The sequence below is a fragment of the Aquarana catesbeiana genome, linkage group LG02 (genome assembly GCF_042186555.1).
Source record: "Aquarana catesbeiana isolate 2022-GZ linkage group LG02, ASM4218655v1, whole genome shotgun sequence".
Taxonomy (NCBI): domain Eukaryota; kingdom Metazoa; phylum Chordata; class Amphibia; order Anura; family Ranidae; genus Aquarana; species Aquarana catesbeiana.
The window spans coordinates 290,269,555-290,288,523 of NC_133325.1; the positions used below are offsets into that span (position 1 = coordinate 290,269,555).

General features: G+C 44.6%; 1 long non-coding RNA gene across 1 annotated transcript; it reads left to right on the forward strand.

The window, feature by feature from the left end:
- The first annotated feature begins 2,687 nt into the window (after nucleotides 1-2,687).
- LOC141127753 (uncharacterized) lies at nucleotides 2,688-18,316 on the forward strand. The gene is made up of 3 exons (XR_012241591.1): nucleotides 2,688-2,781; nucleotides 17,988-18,166; nucleotides 18,258-18,316. It is a non-coding gene; the product is annotated as an uncharacterized lncRNA (long non-coding RNA).
- The last annotated feature ends 653 nt before the right edge of the window (nucleotides 18,317-18,969 follow it).

The window sequence follows — 18,969 nt, forward strand, 5'->3', positions numbered from 1 at the left end:
ATTTGAAAGTATTCAGGCAGGCCCTTGCACTACATGCTTTGGGGAATTCATCCATACATCTGACCACAAAAGAGGTGGGTATAGTGTGTATGGGTTTGGCAAAGTCAGCAGATAGATGATTGAGGATAGATAGAGAATTAGGATCAGCTGACTTAGCAGTTGGGGGGAGGGTTACTAAAAATGATTTGGGGACACCACAAAAAAAAGCCTCTGGCACTCTGCCTGAATTTAAAGCACAAATCACATTTCAAAACATTTTAGGGGGTGTTTGGGGTAAAGCACTACTATGGAGCTGATAAAATACATTGTTAAGTGACTACATGAGGTGAATATAGGGCAGGAGAGCATGCTGGGGAGGTAAGTGAAGGCAAATATGTATGAAGGACTAAAAAAATAATGACATAAAAATCCAGCATGCATGAGGACAAAGGGGATATTCACAGCATACTACAATCATGGTAATTAGGGAATGAGGAGAGAAATACAATATATTAGCAAACATTATATACAATCAAATGTGATATTAAAGGATAAAAATCTTACCTTCATATACTCCTTCTGCAGGACCTGGATGATGGCAGAACAGGTCTCCGGGATAATGATACCCAGAGCCTGGGGGGAGATGCCTGTCGAGAACTTCAAGTCCTGCAGGCTTCTCCCTGTCGCCAAGTACCGCAGGGTAGCGACGAGCCTCTGCTCCGCAGTGATCGCTTGCCTCATGCAGGTATCCTGCCTGCTGATATAGGGGGTCAGCAAAGCCAGCAGACGGTGAAATACGGGGTCCGTCATCCTGAGAAAGTTCCTGACATCATCAGGATTATTCTCACGGATCTCACGGAGCAAAGGCATATGAGAGAACTGGTCAAGTTGAAGCAACCAATTCTTGGTCCATGAACTCCTCCCCACCCTGTTCATGGACTGGACTTGTGTCAAGGTCAGGACCCCAATACCAAGCCCCCGCACAGCACGAACCCTACGAGGAGTACGTATACGCAACATGGCTAGAAAACGGTCAGCTGCTCAGAACGAAGTAACAGAACGCACTGAAGAACAGCAAGGCCTGTGAAGAGCGACCTGAAAAACAGTAACGAATGAACAAGAACACACTGACAAGTCAGTGGTACTCGCTGCATGCACTGAAGAGCAGATACAAACCCACAAGCACAAACTGAACCGCAGAAAACGATCTGAAAGCCACGAGTCTGAAAAAGCGCGAATCGTCTCTCACCAAACTTTTACTAACACGAGATTAGCAAAAGGAGCCCAAAGGGTGCCGCGCTTGGTTCTGAACTGGCCTTTTCTAGTCTCGTCGGACGTGGTTGACGTCACCGCGTTGTTGGCGACCGGAAATTCCGACAACTTTGTGCGACCGTGTGTACACAAAACAAGTTTGAGCCAACATCCGTCGGAAAAAATCCTAGGATTTTGTTGTCGGAATGTCCGATCAATGTGCGACCGTGTGTACGGGGCATTAGACTGTCTACTTTCCAAAAATGGGTAATTTAAGGGGATATTTGTACTGTCCTGGCATTTTCAGGCCTCTAGAAATTAGAAGGCCATCGGTACATTGGACTGATCGATTTTCAAATATACTGTACATACCATAGTTTGTGGACTCTATAACTTACCTACAGACTAAATAATATATACTGATTTGGGTTATTTTCACCAAAGTAATGTAGCAGAATACAATTTGGCCTAAATTTACGAAGAAAGATTATTTATTTGCAAAATGTTATAATAGAAAGGAAGAAAAATGCGTGTTTTGTTCCCCAAAATTGTAGTTTTTGTAGTTTATTTAGCAAAGAATTAAAAAAAAACAGTGGTGGTTAAATACCACTGAAAGAAAGCTCTATTTGGGTGAAAAAAATGATAAAAAATTTAGTTTGGGTAAAGTGTTGCCTGACCACGTAATTGGCATTCAAAGTGCAGCAGCGCTGAAAGCTGAAAATTGGCTTGGGCAGGAAGGAGGTAAAAGTGTCCGGTATTGAAGCGGTTAAAGAATAAATTCACAAATTGTTACATTTTCTCCCATCCCCACACCATAGTCCCCGTAATACAGTTAAACTATGCAAGGGTTTCCCTGGCTGGTTTACACTTCTGATGGCTGTGGTCTCCTGTCATGATAAAAATCTAGGGCTGCCTACTTCTGCACATTAATCCAATGGACATGAATAGAATGTGCCCGTACTGCAGGAGCAACAGCCAATTCAAGCCTATCAGTCTCCTTCAGAGCTCACACTTTCAAACAGTACATACTGATTGTGTCTGTATATTCATTCCTACATTCAATATATAAACACTCACACGTCTCTATCTTTCCTGAAGGGTAACACATTTTTTCCTGGCAGGGCACAGCAATGGAAGGAAGTGGAGTCAGGGTGGGATGGAGCCATCAAGGAACATCAAGCAGTTTCCTGCTTCTCCATAGATAGCTGAAGATGAGAGCCAAGTGGAAGGCTCCTGGGAGAAACTCTTTGATAAGACTTCTAAGGAAGTATTTTGTTACTATATGTTGGTTGTAAATGCTTTTGAATCCATGTTACATGATGTGTACCATAACAAAGATGATGTCTAGTAAGTAGGTTTACAACTTAACTGCTTTCTGTAATATAGCCCCTGGTATTTTTTGTTTGCATAATAAAAAAATTCAGTTCTTTTAAGCTAGCCACATCCTTTTCCATTTCCTCTACATGTGCACTGCACACCCTGCTGGGTACTAACGTTCATATTTAAAGTTTATCTTTAAAGAAACAAAATCCTAAAGCTTATTTGCAAAAGGTAGGTAAACCTTTGGTGTAATTACATATTAAGACCTAAATAATTTTTTATCTCTCATGTTTGAAACGGTTATAAATATAATATGCAAAATTTAGGCTGGTAGTAGACTTCTAGATCAAATTGTACACCAGAATATAAAAAATGCTTTGCAAACACCCTTAATCCTACCCTGTAGTTCTAGGTCACACGACCACATAGGTGTTATCTCAATGGCTTGGGCAGTAGGCAATAGAAGTCTACCCTGCCATAAATTGTACCCACAATCACGTAGTCTGATTGGTGGGTACGAGTGTTTAATTGACAGTAGCTCCTCCTTTTATTGCCATTCACGGGTGGGCAGACTGATCCTATCCACTGCCTAGCCATTTGGATCTGAAAAAAAGTAAGCCATAGGCTTGTGTTTTTGTGCATGTGCACAAGCAGGGGCAACGCTGCAGAAAATAGATGATCCTGCAGATTGTTTCTACTGCTAACACCAAGAGTAAGACACTGGCAGAATCAACAGGCAATTCTTATCAAAAATATATTTATTAAAAAGAAAAGAAAAGGCACATAATGATCTAAATAATATATTGTGGGGATTACATTATTTTTTTTGTTTACTGACACTTTTTTTTTTAAATTTCATTTTTTATTAAAGATTTTTACATTACAAATAAAGCACATTCAAGTGGTTGTATACCCTTTTTATTTTATTTTTACCTATGGGTAAGCCTATAATAAGGCTTACCTGTAGGTAAAATGAATATCTCCTAAACCTGTAAGGTTTAGGAGATATTCACTTTGCATGCAGCCGCTGACGTCAGCAGTGCATGCACTGTGAAGGCCCCGCTGAAGGTTCGGCAGACACTGCCGGACCTTGCCAGGAAGAAGACTCCCATGCGCATGCGCAGGAGTGACGTAATCATGGCTGCGGCCACTCACAGCACCGGAGCTGCGAACCTGGAAGAGACGCAGAGGGAACATGTCAGCTCCCTCGGCGTGGACTGGGATCAGATGCCGAGGTCTCGTTCTAAGGTGAGTATTTTTGGTTGAAAATGTATACTTTATTTTGCAAGAAAATATACAAAAAAACAAATACTTCAACAGGGTACATTCCACTCTGTACTGCGACGCAGCGCATAAATACACTACATAACAATACAGTTCCAAGCATACAAATAAATTACATTCAACCTGCGGTATGATGCCTGATGTGTTGCGCTGAGTAATGGTACCCCGAAACATCACATCATGCATGACGAAATGTCAAGTCCTATACTGTCAAATAGCATTCCAATGGGCAACGGGTGTGATTGGAGGAAGTGGGGTAGGGGAGGGAAAAAAGAGTTCACAGGCCTGAAGCTTTATTGAACTGCCAAAGGATACACGGGTGGGGAGGGGGGGGGGGATCTATAGACCTCCTCTTCCTCCTTAAAATCCATCAAGTGATAGTCTCTGAGCAGACTGTGGACCAGTCTGTGAAAGTCCTCGATGGACATCCTCTCCCGCTGGTGGATGAGGCGCTTTCTGGGGCACCATATAGCGTCCTTAAAGCAACACAGCACCCGCCAGGCACTGTCAATGTCCTCCTGTGAATGAGTTCCACAGAAGAGTCGGTTCAACACACCAAAGTGTGTGATTGCAGTCTGTGGTACAAAGTCTTTAAGTTCTGGTTCCAAGGCCTTCAACAGGTCCTGTGCAAAGGGGCACTCCCAGAAAACATGCAAAGCAGTTTCCTCCTGGATGATGCAAAAAGGGCAGTGCCTGTATCTGTACAGGTTTCTGGCATGCATGAATGTCCTGAGTGGCAATCCCCTTTGGATTGCCATCCATGCCAGATCTTTGTGCCTGTTGGTGAGTCTCTTTGAAGAAACATTTCTCCAGACCACTCTGCAAGTGGCTGAAGGGAGGCCTGGAACAGTCTCAACAATGTCAGATGCTCTAATCAATTTGTGGATAGTTTTTGGCTTTCACAAGTCGGCTTCACTCCATGGAGCCCCAGCTCCTTAATAAACTTGATAGTGTCCAAGTAGTACCAAGGGGTGTCCCAGTTGTAGGGGATGGAGCTGTCCCATTTGTCCCATCCAAGGGACCTTCAAAGAGGCAGGAGGAAGAAATGGGCCATGGAGCTACCACCAGAGTCTACAGTTCTGTCCACCAAAGTCCTGCGGATGCAGTTACAGGCAAAGAACACCCTCAGTAGAGTGGCGATGTCAGGCACGCCCTTACTGCCCTTGAGAGGTTCCTTGAACATAACTACCCGCTTCACTCTGTCCATTTTGGAGCTCCAGATGAAGTGAAACACTGCTCTGGTGATGGCCTTGCAGGTGTTAACCCGGGGGGGGGGCCAGGCCTGGGCGAGGTACTGCAACACAGGGAGAATTTCGCTGCGGGGTACCAGTGTTTTACCTTCGATGGTGAGTTCTCTGAGGCTCCAAAGTCCAATCTTTTGTCTCATCTTGGCCAGTCTCTCCTCCCGGGACTTCAGGGCTGCGCCCTCAGCTCCAAACCAGACCCCAAGAATTTTGATAAAGTCTGCTTGATAAAGGTTGACCTTTGCTCCTGAAGCTTGGCCGAAGTCCTCACAGGTCTGGGCGAGTGTGTCAATGGAACGCCGATCAGCACAGAACACTGTCACATCATCCATGTAGAGTGAGCACTTGACCTCCCGTCTGTCCGGTCCTGGTGCGGTGATCCCTCTGATCTTTGGGTTCCGTCTGATGCTTTGGGCGAAGAGCTCTATACAACAAACAAAAAGCAGAGGTGAGAGAGAGCAGCCTTTTCTGACCCCAGACCGAATTGGAAAGGAGTCAGTTTTCCAGCCATTTACCAACTTCAAACTAAGCTCGGTGAGAGCTAGAAGGAATCAAACAAGGAAAAGAAAACAAACAAGAAAGAAAGAAAAAAAAATACAGACATCTAGGTCGAATACAGATATGTTTCTAGATAAAGAACTGTGTAGAGCAAGCCATCTAAAAGGCTATAACAATTTTTCTAGAAATAGTACTAGAAATGTATAGCAAAATTATACAACACACACATATATATATACCATGGGGTAAGGGGGTAGTAAACTGGGTGGCATACAGAAATCAGCAAGGGAATGGCACGTGGGGGGGGGGAGCTAAATAAGGAAGGGGCGGGAATGAAAAGGTGTATGTAATTCAGACAGAGTCAATGAGGGGAACCATGCTCAGATTTGTCCCACAATTCCCAGACCCTGTCAAACCAATCAATAGCATCTTCTACTAATGCCGTCATGTGCTCCATTCTGCGGATTTGGGCGTTGACATTGAGGAGTTGTTCTTCAGAGGGAGGGGTGGAGGCCAGCCAACACATTGGAATAACTCTCTTAGCTGCTAATAAAATGTATGAAGCTAATTTGTTTGAGTTTTTCCCCAAATCTGGAAAGGCCAAGGAGGAGATGTAATGGGTCCAATGGGAGAGGGGACTCAAATAATCGTTGGAGCAGAGACATCACCATGGACCAAAAAGGTGTAATTAACTTATATTGCCAGAATATATGATAATGGGTACCTCTGGTCTTACCACATCTCCAGCAAAGAGGGGACAGGGAGGGATCATAACGATGCATGATCTCTGGTGTGCTATACCAGAAGAACAGTATTTTGAACGTTGTCTCTCTCTGTGCCACACATCGGGATATTTTGGAGGTGGAGGTCCAAATCCTGTCCCACTGAGGGAGAGAGATAGGTTTTTGTATAATTTGAGACCATTTTTGCTTGTAGGTATGGAGATCATCAGAAAGTGGGGATGATTTCTAAAGTATTTGATAGATAGCAGAAATTAATCGTATTTGATGGGGACCTTGGGAACAAATGAGTTTAGTTAAGGTTTAGGTAAGATAAGGAAAGGGGAGAGAGCTTATTTGGAGGTAAGAGTAGTGCAAATTTTTGGGGAGTTGATATTTAGACTGGAGGTTAGCGAAGGTTTGGAATTTACGGGTAGCTGGGTAAACAAAATGGCGAAGTTGAAACAGGCCAGCTTGTACCCAGGAGACCATACGGGAATGGTTTAGGCTGTCTGGGAGTAGTGGGTTGAAGAGTACATTAGATAATGGGGGGGCATGGCGAAGAGAGAGAGAATTTAGTGATACAAGTGCGCCAAATCCTTAATGTGAACAACATAGAACTTAAACATAAACTATGGAGTTTGGGGTCCTAAATCAGGGTGTGCGACTAGACAAGGGAACAGGGGTGTGTGGGAAACAATGAGCCCATCTCAATTTTCACCCATCTATTCGTTGCTTCTAAGCTGGACCAGGAAACCACTGCCCGAAGGTGGGAAGCCAAATAATATTTATAAACATCTGAGGCCCCCAGACCACCTCAATGCCTAGGGGAGAAAATAACAGAGCTTGCTACTCTATGAGCTTTGTCACTCCAGATAAAATTAAGGTATCAATGCTTGACTATTTTTTTTTTTTTTTTTTAATCAAAAAGGGTTTTTATTGCTCAAAAAACAAACAATACAAACAGACATGCATCACATTACACTTCTTCCGAATATTGGAATATCCAACACAGAATATAAATCAAACAGAGTATATGTGTGCGTACAAGAAAGAACGGAGCGCATGATTTATAATATTACTGTATCCATTGAAGTGTAAATTTATAGCATTTGACATCAACAATATTTAATTATATTGAATGAGCACACAGGTACAGCATTTGTAATTAACCCATACAGTACTTAAATCCTTTCAAGTCTCAACTGTAAGTATATTGTATTTAACATATCCTGACCTCGACAGTATCAGTGCCATCCTGTGCACTTTGTATTCTCTATGTAGGATAGTTACCATGTGGCCGTTTAACTTGTATTTACCCTAAAAGTAGTCTGTCTTTAATCAGTTGATGAGGGGCCAAACCTGGGACATCTAACCATGCCTGCCACAATAAATAAAATTTTTCTGGAACCTTCCTGTGTTGATATGTAAGTTTTTCTTTGATTGATAGTTTATTGACACTGTCTACCCATTGTCCCCTGGTGGGCACCCTTGGAGTGATCCACAATTGGGCAATTGGCTTTCGTGCTACATACAGTAACCTTAGGATCGCTGTACGAGCGGGTATGGGCAGTGACTCGTCATCTATTGCACCTTATAGGCAGACAACCGGGTCTCTCGCTATAGGTGTCATATATACTTCGGATATCGTGTCCAAAATCTCCCTCCAGTATCTGAAAAGTTTAGGACATTTCCAGATCATGTGGAGGAGATCACCGTGGTCACGCTCACATTTCAGGCAGAGTGGAGAGTCCCTGACTCCCCATTTGTGAAGCTGTAGGGGAGTCCTGTAAGCTCTATGTAATAGATATAAATGAGATAAATGAGAGTTTCTGGGAAGCCGACACTGACACCATAGGAGCATTGGAAAGGCACAGCCCCCAACTTTCCCCATCAATCTCTCCTATATCTGATTCCCACCCTTGTCTACAGGGTAATTTAGAGGGTCCTGTATCTGGGCAAGAAGGGTATTGTAACACCTGGAGATCATACCCTTCTTGACGTCTTCCATGAGGATATTTTGTATGATCGTATGGTCTGTTTGTTGAAGTGTGACAGTTTTTTCCTGTGATTGTATGGCGTGGCATAGCTGCAGATATTTGTAAAAATTATTGCGTGGGATCCCAAACTCTACTTGAAGCTCATTAAATGATTTGAGGGTATTGTCATGATATAGTTGTGAAATGTAATTTTTGCCTGCTTCTTCCCAGTTCTTAAATCCTTTAAGTTTCAATATTTCCCTAAATTGTCTGTTTCACCACAAGGGTGTATGGGTTAAGTAACCCTTTATATCCAATAGTTTTTTGATGTAGGACCACAATGTGTTCAGTAATTTAACTGTGGGGGCCTCGTTATCTAAATGCATGTAACCTGCCTCAAGCCCTGTCAATGCTGGTACGTTCCCACCTACTACTTCCAGTAGTCTACGAATAGGGTCAGTCAGGTCTATTAGTCCCCCGCCTCCCAGTTGTTGCAGGGATGCAAGGCAATAGGTCCTGGGATGAGGGACCACGAGCCCTCCTTCTTCTTTATTATATTGTAGTGTTGATAATCTTATGCTAGCTATTTTTTTGCGCCATATTAATTCTCTAAATTGGGACTCAGTTCTGTCAAACCATCTCCTAGGTGTCCACACTGGGGAATTATTAAATATATATAGTAATTGTGGTGCCCATACCATTTTGATAAGATTTATTCTACCAACTACGGACAAAGGCAGCTTACACCAGGCATTGCATTTTTCACGAAACCTATTTAGGAGGGGTACTAAATTAAGTGTAATATAGGTAGATGGGTCTGGGGTCACCTGAATGCCCAGATAGCGAAATGAGTTTACTATCTGTACTGCCGCCGCACAGGGCAGCAGTGGGACGTCTATGGGGTCAAGTGGCATCAACACTGACTTAATCTTTAATTAGGGTCATAACTGCTTGCAAAGTATCCTGTGTGTCACCCAAGTAAAGTAGGGTATCAGCCGCGTACAATGACACAGTATCTGTACCCGTGCCCCGCTGAAATCCTACAATACTAGCCTCTCCCTGAATTTTTGCTGCTAAAGGTTCCAGAGCCAGGGCAAACAGCAGGGGCGACAAAGGGCACCCCTGTCTGGTGCCCCTGAATAATGGGAAGGGTTCTGATAGTTCCCCGTTGATTCTTATCCTAGCAGTGGGCTCGGCATACAAAAGCCTGATCCATTGAATAAAAGTGTCTCCCAGTCCCATATACTGTAACGCCTTCCACAGGAAAGGCCACTCGACACTGTTGAAGGCCTTAGCTGTATCCAGCGAAAAGATCGCTCTATTACCTGTATTGTTTACTGGAATCTGCAGATTCAGAAATAGCCTTCTTATATTTTGGGCCGTGGATCTCATGGGGATGAACCCGGATTGGTCCCTGTGTACTATTTTGTGGATTACTTTGGCCAGTCTGTTTGCCAACATCCAGGCCAATAATTTAATGTCGTCAATAATGATATGGGTCTATATGAGCCAGGTGCGCCTGCATCCTTGCCTGGCTTCATTAGGACAATGATGATCGCCTCATTCATGGAACCAGGCAAAGACCCTTCCCTAAACGCCTCATTATAAACCTTCAATAGCGTGGGAAGTAAGGTACTGGCGTAACGTTTATATATTTCAGAATGAAGGCCATCCATGCCTGGTGATTTATTGTTTTTAGACTGGGATAAGGCAATGGTTAATTCCTCTTCCGTCAGAGGTGCGTTAAGCATATTCCTATCTTCTGCTGGTAAGCTGGGGAGCTCACATTTCCCTAAGAATTGTTCTATTTCCATTTCGGTGGGTCCTACCTTGGAAGTGTACAGATCAGCATAAAAAGCCCTGAAGACTTTTATTACGTCTGAGGTGGAGGATCTCAATACACCCTGAGCATCACAGATGGCCGAAATAAAGGATGAGGACTGTTGTGCACGCGCCATTACTGCTAGCATGTGCCCGGTCGCCTCTCCTTCTTCAAAATGCGATTGTTGCAGAAAAAAACATTTATTTTCCGCCAACTGCATTGCAAGTTGCCTAGACATTGACTGTACCCCTAGCCACACTCTCTTGGTGTCCTCTGTGGGGTTATTAGTGTAGTTGCCCTCCATTTCAGTGACCATTCCTCTCACCGTTGTTTCCCAGGCTTTTGTGTCTGTTTTGATACGGTTTATTGCCTTAATGAGCTGTCCCCTCAGAAAGGCCTTCGCTGCGTCCCACACTATCCCTAGTTTGGTGGTTCCAATATTATCCTGCAGGAAGAGCTTAAGCAAATCCCCTATCGGGTCCGGCTCATGAAACAGCGAGAGCCAGAAAGGGTTAAGTTTCCAAATCGGTCGCCTGACCCTATCTGGTAGTGAGATGGATACCCAAAATGAGGAGTGATCAGAAATATGTCTATCTGCGTATCCTGAGTCTGTGACCAGTTGTATCATTTTATCATTGCCTAGTTCCAAATCTATCCTGGATAATCCCCCATGTGAGGCTGAGTAGCATGAGTATTTTTTTACATGTAGATGCTTACACCGCCACACATCCACCAGTCCCAGTTCCCCAAGCACTTTGGCGAAGGGGGTATGACCCTCATCCCGACGCGTAACAGCAATGGGAATAGGTAATTTATCCTTAAAATGGTTTAAATAATTATTATAGCCCCCTACTGCCAGCAGGTGTACCTCCAGATATTGTGCCACAAATCCTGCCAAGTGCTTATGTACCTCTGATGAATACGGTGGCGGTACATATATACTGGCCAATATACAGGTTAATCCATGAATTGTACACAACATATCTGCCTGCTGGGTCTATAAGTTTTTTAGAGTAATGAAACTGAGTACCCATCCGTATTAATATGCTCACTCCCCTAGAGTATGCTGAGTAAGTGGCATGGAATTGATTGTCATATAAACGGGGCCTTAAACTAGGGGTTGGGTCTGCAGAGAAGTGGGTCTCCTGTAGGCATACTATACCAGCGTCCATTGATTTAATATGTCATTCTTTTTACCAGAGTGCCCAGCCTACGGACATTCCATGTCAGAATGGTTAATTTAACCGCCATAAAGATATATCTTAAGCAATGTCAGGATCAAAAAAGCCTTCAGAAAGGCCCTAGTGGTAAATACGATCATAACATAAGGAGAATAAACTTTAGCATGCATGCAATTATTACCAGGTACATAAAAGGTGATTCATACACAGTTCAGCTTCATGGATGGCATAGGACGAGGTTCTAACGGGTCAGAGTAGAGACATATATAACAGTAAACTTTGAAATTACAGTTGGTCATACCATATAAAATAACTTGAGGAGCCAACTGGGCTCTCAGCCAGATTGGCTGCATCACTAGCTGTTCCCACGCAACTGCTGTGGGGGGGGGAGGCAGTGGAAACTTCCGGTTAACCTTGAGGTTAGTTCTTGCAGGGGTTTCACATCCGCTGCGGGTGCAGAGCCTATGTGGGTAGTAGACAGTACGATTGTTCTCCCTCGGCCGCCTTGGCCATATATATGGTTAATTGAACAGTCTGCTGTATATAGAATATACAAAAAAGGAAAGGGGGGGATCCAGTGACCCGACCTTTAGGCCAACAGCAATGAGGGGAAGGCCAAACCGGGGCAACTTGTAAATAGCGTGGAAATAATTTCTCAGGCTGGAGCGCCGCGTTGCGGCCTATTAGCTTTAAGTGCCCTGTCCTACCGATCCAATCACTGCGCCGCCGAAGCAGGTCGGTCAAAAAAGTGGGTTTCCCCAAGTGCGACCACCCGAAATCGGGCAGGATACAGCATAGCATATGGCAAGTTGAATTCCCGCAATCTTTTCTTTACATCAGTGAACTTTGCACATTGCTTCTGCAGCTCAGCAGAAAAGTCGGGGAACAAGGATATCTTGGAGTTGTCTATAGCCAGCGTACCTCCCATGGTCCTGGCCTTAGATAGGATGGCATCTCTGTCCTTGTAGTTAAGTAACTTAAAGAGGAATGCACGAGGATGGTTGCCCAGAGGTAGCGGATGGGATGGGACCCTGTGCGCCCTTTCGACTGCGAAGAGTGGGGAAAAGGCTTCCTTGCCGAAGTTTTTACCCTCCGCTCGTTCAGGAATGCCCAAAGCTCGAATATTGTTTCGCCTCATGAGATTTTCCAAATCATGACATGCAGGCGGGCTGCATGTTGGTCAATTGAGATGACAATTATATTGTAGATCCCTCTGCATGTCATCTTCAATCGCACTCACCCTACCCTCTATGGCAGCCGTTCGTTCTCTCAGTTTTTGCATGTCCTGTCTCACAAATTAAATCTCAGCTTTGATCCCTTTCACTTCATTTGTTAGTGTAGAGATGGACAGATTGCAGGTAGTTACTGCTGAGAAAATGTCTTTCAGGGTGGGCTCAGCGTTATCTGGTGGTTGGGAGGTGGCTTGGGGTCCATTGACTAGATTCCTGGGTGTACTCACTGCGGTCCAGTCCAGAGAAAATCCGCTGGCATCCTCCAGTGGGGCTGTGTCATCTGTATCAGGCTGGCCCCCCTCCTCTTCACCAGGGTCAGATGGGGGAGACTGCAGCTCTTTGGAGGCTTTGCTGCCATACAAAAGTCTCTGGGCCGCCTCCTTGTACTTTTCCTTAGACGAGCGCTGTGGCAGGGCGCCATCTTGGGACTGGTCATCTTGCCCCTTTTTGGCTTGTTTCCCGACCGTCTGCTGAGCGATAGGGCAGGTCGCCAAGGCTATGGGAACGTTGCGGTCCGTTACGGGCTTGTCAAGGATGGAAGGTCTGGAGGATTATTGCTCGGATTTTCGGCGGAGCAGAGGAGAAGTGTGACCGTCTACATACGCTGCGTAGCCACTCCCCCCCTTGACTAGTTTTAATTGTGACATGGGGATAAGAACTGGTAGGGTCTCGAAAAGATACAGCAGTTTAGGCATGACAGTCATTTTCAGTACAAGATTGGGTTCCAACGCTTTAACATATCACTGACGTCTTTAAGCAGGGGGACATTGTTGGCCTGATACAGGGAAGCAGGGGCGTTGCTAGGTCTATAAAAGATCTGGGGCTAGAGCCCACAGCAGCGAAGTAACGAAAGGCATACGTTTGCCTGGACTCCTTGGGAGGGTGGAGCCCAGAACCATGGTCAGGTGTCTACAAATAGCCCAGCACACACCTGACCAGTAAGTATGCTGGTGAGTCTCAAAATCAGGACCCGGGACTGGGAATTTCATCCCACCCGGATCGCTACGAAATCCCCGGGCTCCAGGTCCCAAAGTGCACTTAAGTAAACAATGAGGAAACTGAAAAGCCAGTTTCCTCCCAAATAAGCAAATAAACTGGAGCCCCTCAACTTGCCTGGTTGAGAATCCTGCGTCCAAACACTGGTGGGGTACCACACCACCACAATATATATATGTATAAAAAAATTAAACAATATTTAAACAATATATCTCACTTCAGATTTTTTAATTTCTACTAATGGCTGGGGACATGGTACAGGACAGCCATCGCCTGCCACCAGATGCAGCATGTCCAATTTGTCCACTGCAATGTCGCAGTCCCGCTTTAAGTCGCTGATCACCACCATTACTAGTAGAAAAATTAAATAAATACAGATTCCATAAATCTATCTCATAGGTTGTATAACTTTTGCGCAAACCAATCAATATACACTTATTGCTATTTTTTTACCAAAAATATGAAGCAGATTACATATTCGCCTACATTGATGAAGAAATTTGATTTTTTATATATATCTTTTGAAAATGTATTATAGCAGAAAGTAAAAAATATTGTATTTTTTCAAAATTGTTGGTGTTGTTTTATTATAGCGCAAAAAATAAGAACTGCAGAGGTGATCAAATACCACCAAAAGAAAGCTCTATTTGTGGAACAAAAAGGACATACATTTTTATTTTTTGGGTATAATGTCGCATGACTGCGCAATTGTCAGTTAAAATCACGCAGTGCTGTACTGTAAAAAAATGGCCTGGTGATTAAGGGGGGTAAAACTGAAGTGGTTAACACGGGCTGTCTATAATGGGCTGTCTATAACATGGACTTCCTCTATACATCAGGAACTGTCCTTACCAAACAGGGAATAGAACAATGATAGTTACACTTGGTAGAGTGACAGAATACAATAAATGAAGGACAGAGGGGTTTGTTTATAAGACAGGGACTGTCCCTATTAATCAGGGAGATGTTATACACAGTAGTGGGTGAAGGAGAGGGACTGGTCTCCATGCCAGGGACTGTCTCTCTAACAGGGACCCTGTGTACAGTGACATGCTGTGTATACAGTGGGTGAGCAGTCCTTCACCATACAGCCAGTGTTGTCCCATGTCTTAGTGTAGCACACACACTGGCAGTAGACATGTACACACACACTGACAGCTGTAAATTCCCCCCCCCCCTCCTGAGCACTCTTTCATGGTTCATCCATCAGACAGCGCTATAGAACGCCCCCTGACATTCCAATGTTTTCCCGGCAATTCTCGTTATGGAGAGGGCAGAGGCTGGGGGCTCCCCCTCCTACTAGAATAACACTTACTGTGTGATCGGGACATCGCTGGTGTCGGCTGCTCTGTGCTGTGAAGAGTCAGGTGCCCATTAGAAATCCCCATGGAGGTGAAGTAGCAGACTCCAGCCTGGTTCTTTGGGATGCTGGGAGTGGGGCCACCCACTGACCTGTCCCAGATGCAGTGTCACTTGCCAGAAGATAGAGGAGGTGGGTGGATGTCCATAGTGGAATGAACTAAGCACCGACTTTGAATGTTGAGCAGGGAGTTGAGCAGGGAGTCACAGCTATGACGTCACTGGTTGCTAGATGCCAGGTGGCTCTAGCAACCAGTGACCAGTAGATAGAGTATCAGCTGGAGGCAGAGTGCACACCAGTGCTATGGCGGGGCTTGCTCACTCTGTTAGTTTCATTCCGGAACATTGTATTGTCCGGGAATAAAGGTATCCAGGACACATGGTCAACCAGTAAGAGACTCGGGGCTATGGGCCCCAGATTCGGGGCTTTAGCCCCAGAAGCCACCCCCTACCGAAGCCACTGCAGGGAAGTATAGCTTGGGGTGATTTGCATGCCTAAGTATTTGAGTCGAGAGGAGCACCAGTGTTATGGGTAAGAGTGTTGTAGTGACTTTAGTTCCTCAGGTGGGATATGGAGAGGCAGCGCCTCTGTTTGAGAGGTGTTGATTTAGTAACTGGATAAAGCACTGAATCTTGATAGTGGGGTGTGTAGAGATGGGAGGGATACATGTGGGTTGGTGAGAGTCAATAGGATGTCGTCCGCAAATATGGATAATTTATATTTCCAATGATGCATGGGTATACCTCGGATGTCAAGGTGGGACCAAATAGCCCCTGCTAGGGGTTCTAGACAAAGGATGAAAAGTAATGGGGAAAGAGGGCAACCCTGTCTGGTGCTGTTAGACATTGGGGAAAGTCTGAGACAAAAAAGATGCCATTTAGACCTGGGATGAGAGGTTAGATTAAAGGGTTTTTAGGGCAGATATAAAGAGGCCTTGGAATCCAAATTTGGTTAGGGTGGCGAACATGTAGGGATAGCTTAGTCTGTCAAACGCTTTCTGGGCGTCTAAGCTAATGATCATTGCAGGTCTACGTACTCTATTCAGCATGACTGTCATGTACCAGGCAGGAGGCTGAGGTGATGAGAGGGCTCCCCTTGTGGCTGAGTGCAGAGTACCCCTGTAGTTGGAGACAGAGGGTACTATGCCCAGAGATGCACGGGTTGCCTGCCAGTGAAGCTGTCTGATGGTCCCACAAGCGGACACCCAGGAGCAGAGAAGATGGTCACAGCCAATGATTCTCTGGGGGTACTGGCGGATCTTGACAGATGGAAAAGCAAAGACAACGTCAGAAGTCAGGCCGGGGTCAAACACAGGAAGGCAGTCAGAAGCAGAAGCAGGAAGTGTAGTTGTGATCAAGCCGGGGTCAAACACAGGAAGTCAATCTGGAACAAGAGCGAGGCAAGAGCAGGTCCGTACAACAAGCTGGGTTCAGAGCCAGGAGAGAAGCCAGAGCAGGTCAGGGTAAGCCAGATCGGTAACAGGTAATCAAACAGGAGCAAAGAACACAGGATACAGAGCTGACGATAATCCAGCGATTTATGACAGCAACTGGAGTCCTTATATAGGCTAGCAAACACTGGAACATCCCTTGGTCGAATGGGGGATGGAGAGCAGGGGTTAAACAATTGTATAGTTTGTCATAAAAGTCGCCAAAGACCCGGGTCATAGTCTGAGGGCAATGGGTAGGCGTACCATCCGACTGTTTCAAGTGGACAGGAAAGGAATGAAAGGGTCTAGGGTTCAGTCTGGAGACCAACAATCTATGAGGTTTATTGGAGAACTCATAAAATTTTTGTTTCATCCATAGAAGGGACTTCGCTATACCTGACATGTCCAAAGATTTTATATAATTTCTCAACAAGGTTACTGTCTTCAGTCGGGCCATTGTGGAAGAAAGAACCAGAGGGCGCTCAGCAGCTTGCAATTTAGCTAGTAAAGAGGAAAAAGGCTGTGTCTTTCTTCCTGCGGGAGCTCACAGAAAAACATTGCCCTCTGAAAAAGGCCTTATGGGCCTCCCATAGAGGGGATGGACTGGACACAGAACCTGCGTTGAGCTGGTTTTCCTTTGGTTTTTGGGTGATTCAGTAAGGACTCGTTGAGTCTCCAATGGCATGTCTTGGAGAATGCAGTGGAGAGGAAAGGGTCTAGGGTTAGGGGAGCATGATCTGACCAGGTAATTGGAGGAAGGAGGCTAGGGATTGCACTGGGAGAGGTAGCTCAGTTTGGAATAGAGATCTCCTATCTCTAGTAGAAGAAAGGATAGCATTGAAATTACCACCTACTACCGTAAAGAGCCTGTAGAAATGTTGCAACAGATCAAATGTTTCTAAAGGGTAAGCAAAAAGATCTAAAAAATCGAATGTTTCAATGAGAAATTTAAGCTGACCCGAATTGGGTGCATAAACATTCATAAGGGTAAGAGGACATGAAAATATATTGCAATATTATGTATCGACCATGTGGGTCCAAATGAGAGGAAGTGTTTGGAAGTGAATTTTAAGGAACCCCCGGCCCGGAGTCTTTTGAATCAACATCACGTCCGCCCTGGAGGTCCTGAATTCCTTCAAAGCTAGCCATCGTTTCTTGATGAAGTTCAATGCAAAGACCCTTTGCATTATAGGACAAAATCTTCAGAGCCATATTTGGGCTAAGCTAGTAAGCCAGAGTACCCTTAGTGCAGTGGGTGATACCCCTATGGTATGGGGACAGATTAATCACTTTATATCTAATAATACAGTATACTGTAACCTGAGAGGAAAAAGATACATAATAACAATGAAGTCCCAGGGATATCAATTAATTAAAAAAAAATAAAAATAATTTAACACTTTTTTCATCAACACTTGTTTTCTTTTTCTAGGGATTGGTATCCCTAGATATTGTTTGATATTTTGCACACTTACCCTTGGTCTCTATGTCCGTTCTATCATTGGATCAGGTCAGTCTTTATATGTTGTTTTATACATACAAACATACAATCCCAGTCTACTTTGCCAATCTAGCTACTATTGATACATACAATTATGTTAGTGTATATGTTTTCACATGCGCAACAGTACTATATCTCTATATCTACTCTGCCACTCCTGGGCATTCATTGACATGTGTATTTGTGTTACAGCTCATATTCACCTATTCATATACTGAGACATCTAGGGTCATATACTTCCACCCATGCCATGTCTGCTGCCCAATTGTCCCCTGGTTGTGGTCGGCCTCTCCCCCTCAGCTCCCATGCCATGCATCTGTCGCTGCTGCCCCTGGAGGAATCCAGCAATTGGTACTCTGGTGCATCTATTGGTGAGTATATTTTTTTTTACCCTTGACCTCTCTTACCAGTCGCCTCAAACATTCATCACTATGTCCCATATATATTTTTCTGCTTTTTTAGATACATCAAACATGCATCTACCCCTGAGGAAGCGAGATACAGTCTCACAGAAACGCGTCTGATCTTTTGATGCCTGTGCATACTGTATGACATTCATGCATTAATGTTAATTTTATCATGTGCAATCTTGTTGGCTTAGCAATTGTTTACATCACTCATGTATGTATACTATCTTTGAATAAATATTTTTACTGCATTTACTCTTGTTACTTAGTGGCTAAACTGTACTCACCTCATTTAAAGTCCCAGGGCTACTTCTTGTATATATTTGCTATTATTAGCGATGGAGGTGTGTCACTGGTGTCACCAGACCTTTTCATTTTGTTCAAGTGTGGCCATACATTAACCATGCTGATTTATTTTGCCTCTAAGTTCCCTGGAGATCATCCCCACTTCTTGGGCTATGCCCCTGTGAGCTGCTCTGCAAGAGCCTGGAGCTTGATATCCAGCAGTTCAGGGGTTAACAGTGCTTGGGAAGGTAAGGGGTGCTGTGAGGGGGGAGCTGGCTGTGAGCTATCCTCCGCCATCTTGGTGCGGACATAGTCTTCCGGGTCCCCTTGCAAAAATGAAACTGGGGATTGAGGCCTAGTTAGGCCTAGTTAGTGACAGTAGGCTGCAGCGCTGAAGGGGTCCGGCAGTATGGTCTTTGGTCTTCCATTTTGACCATGAGGTGCCTGGAGGTCTTAGGGGCTGATGTTGCTTACCCTTGTGG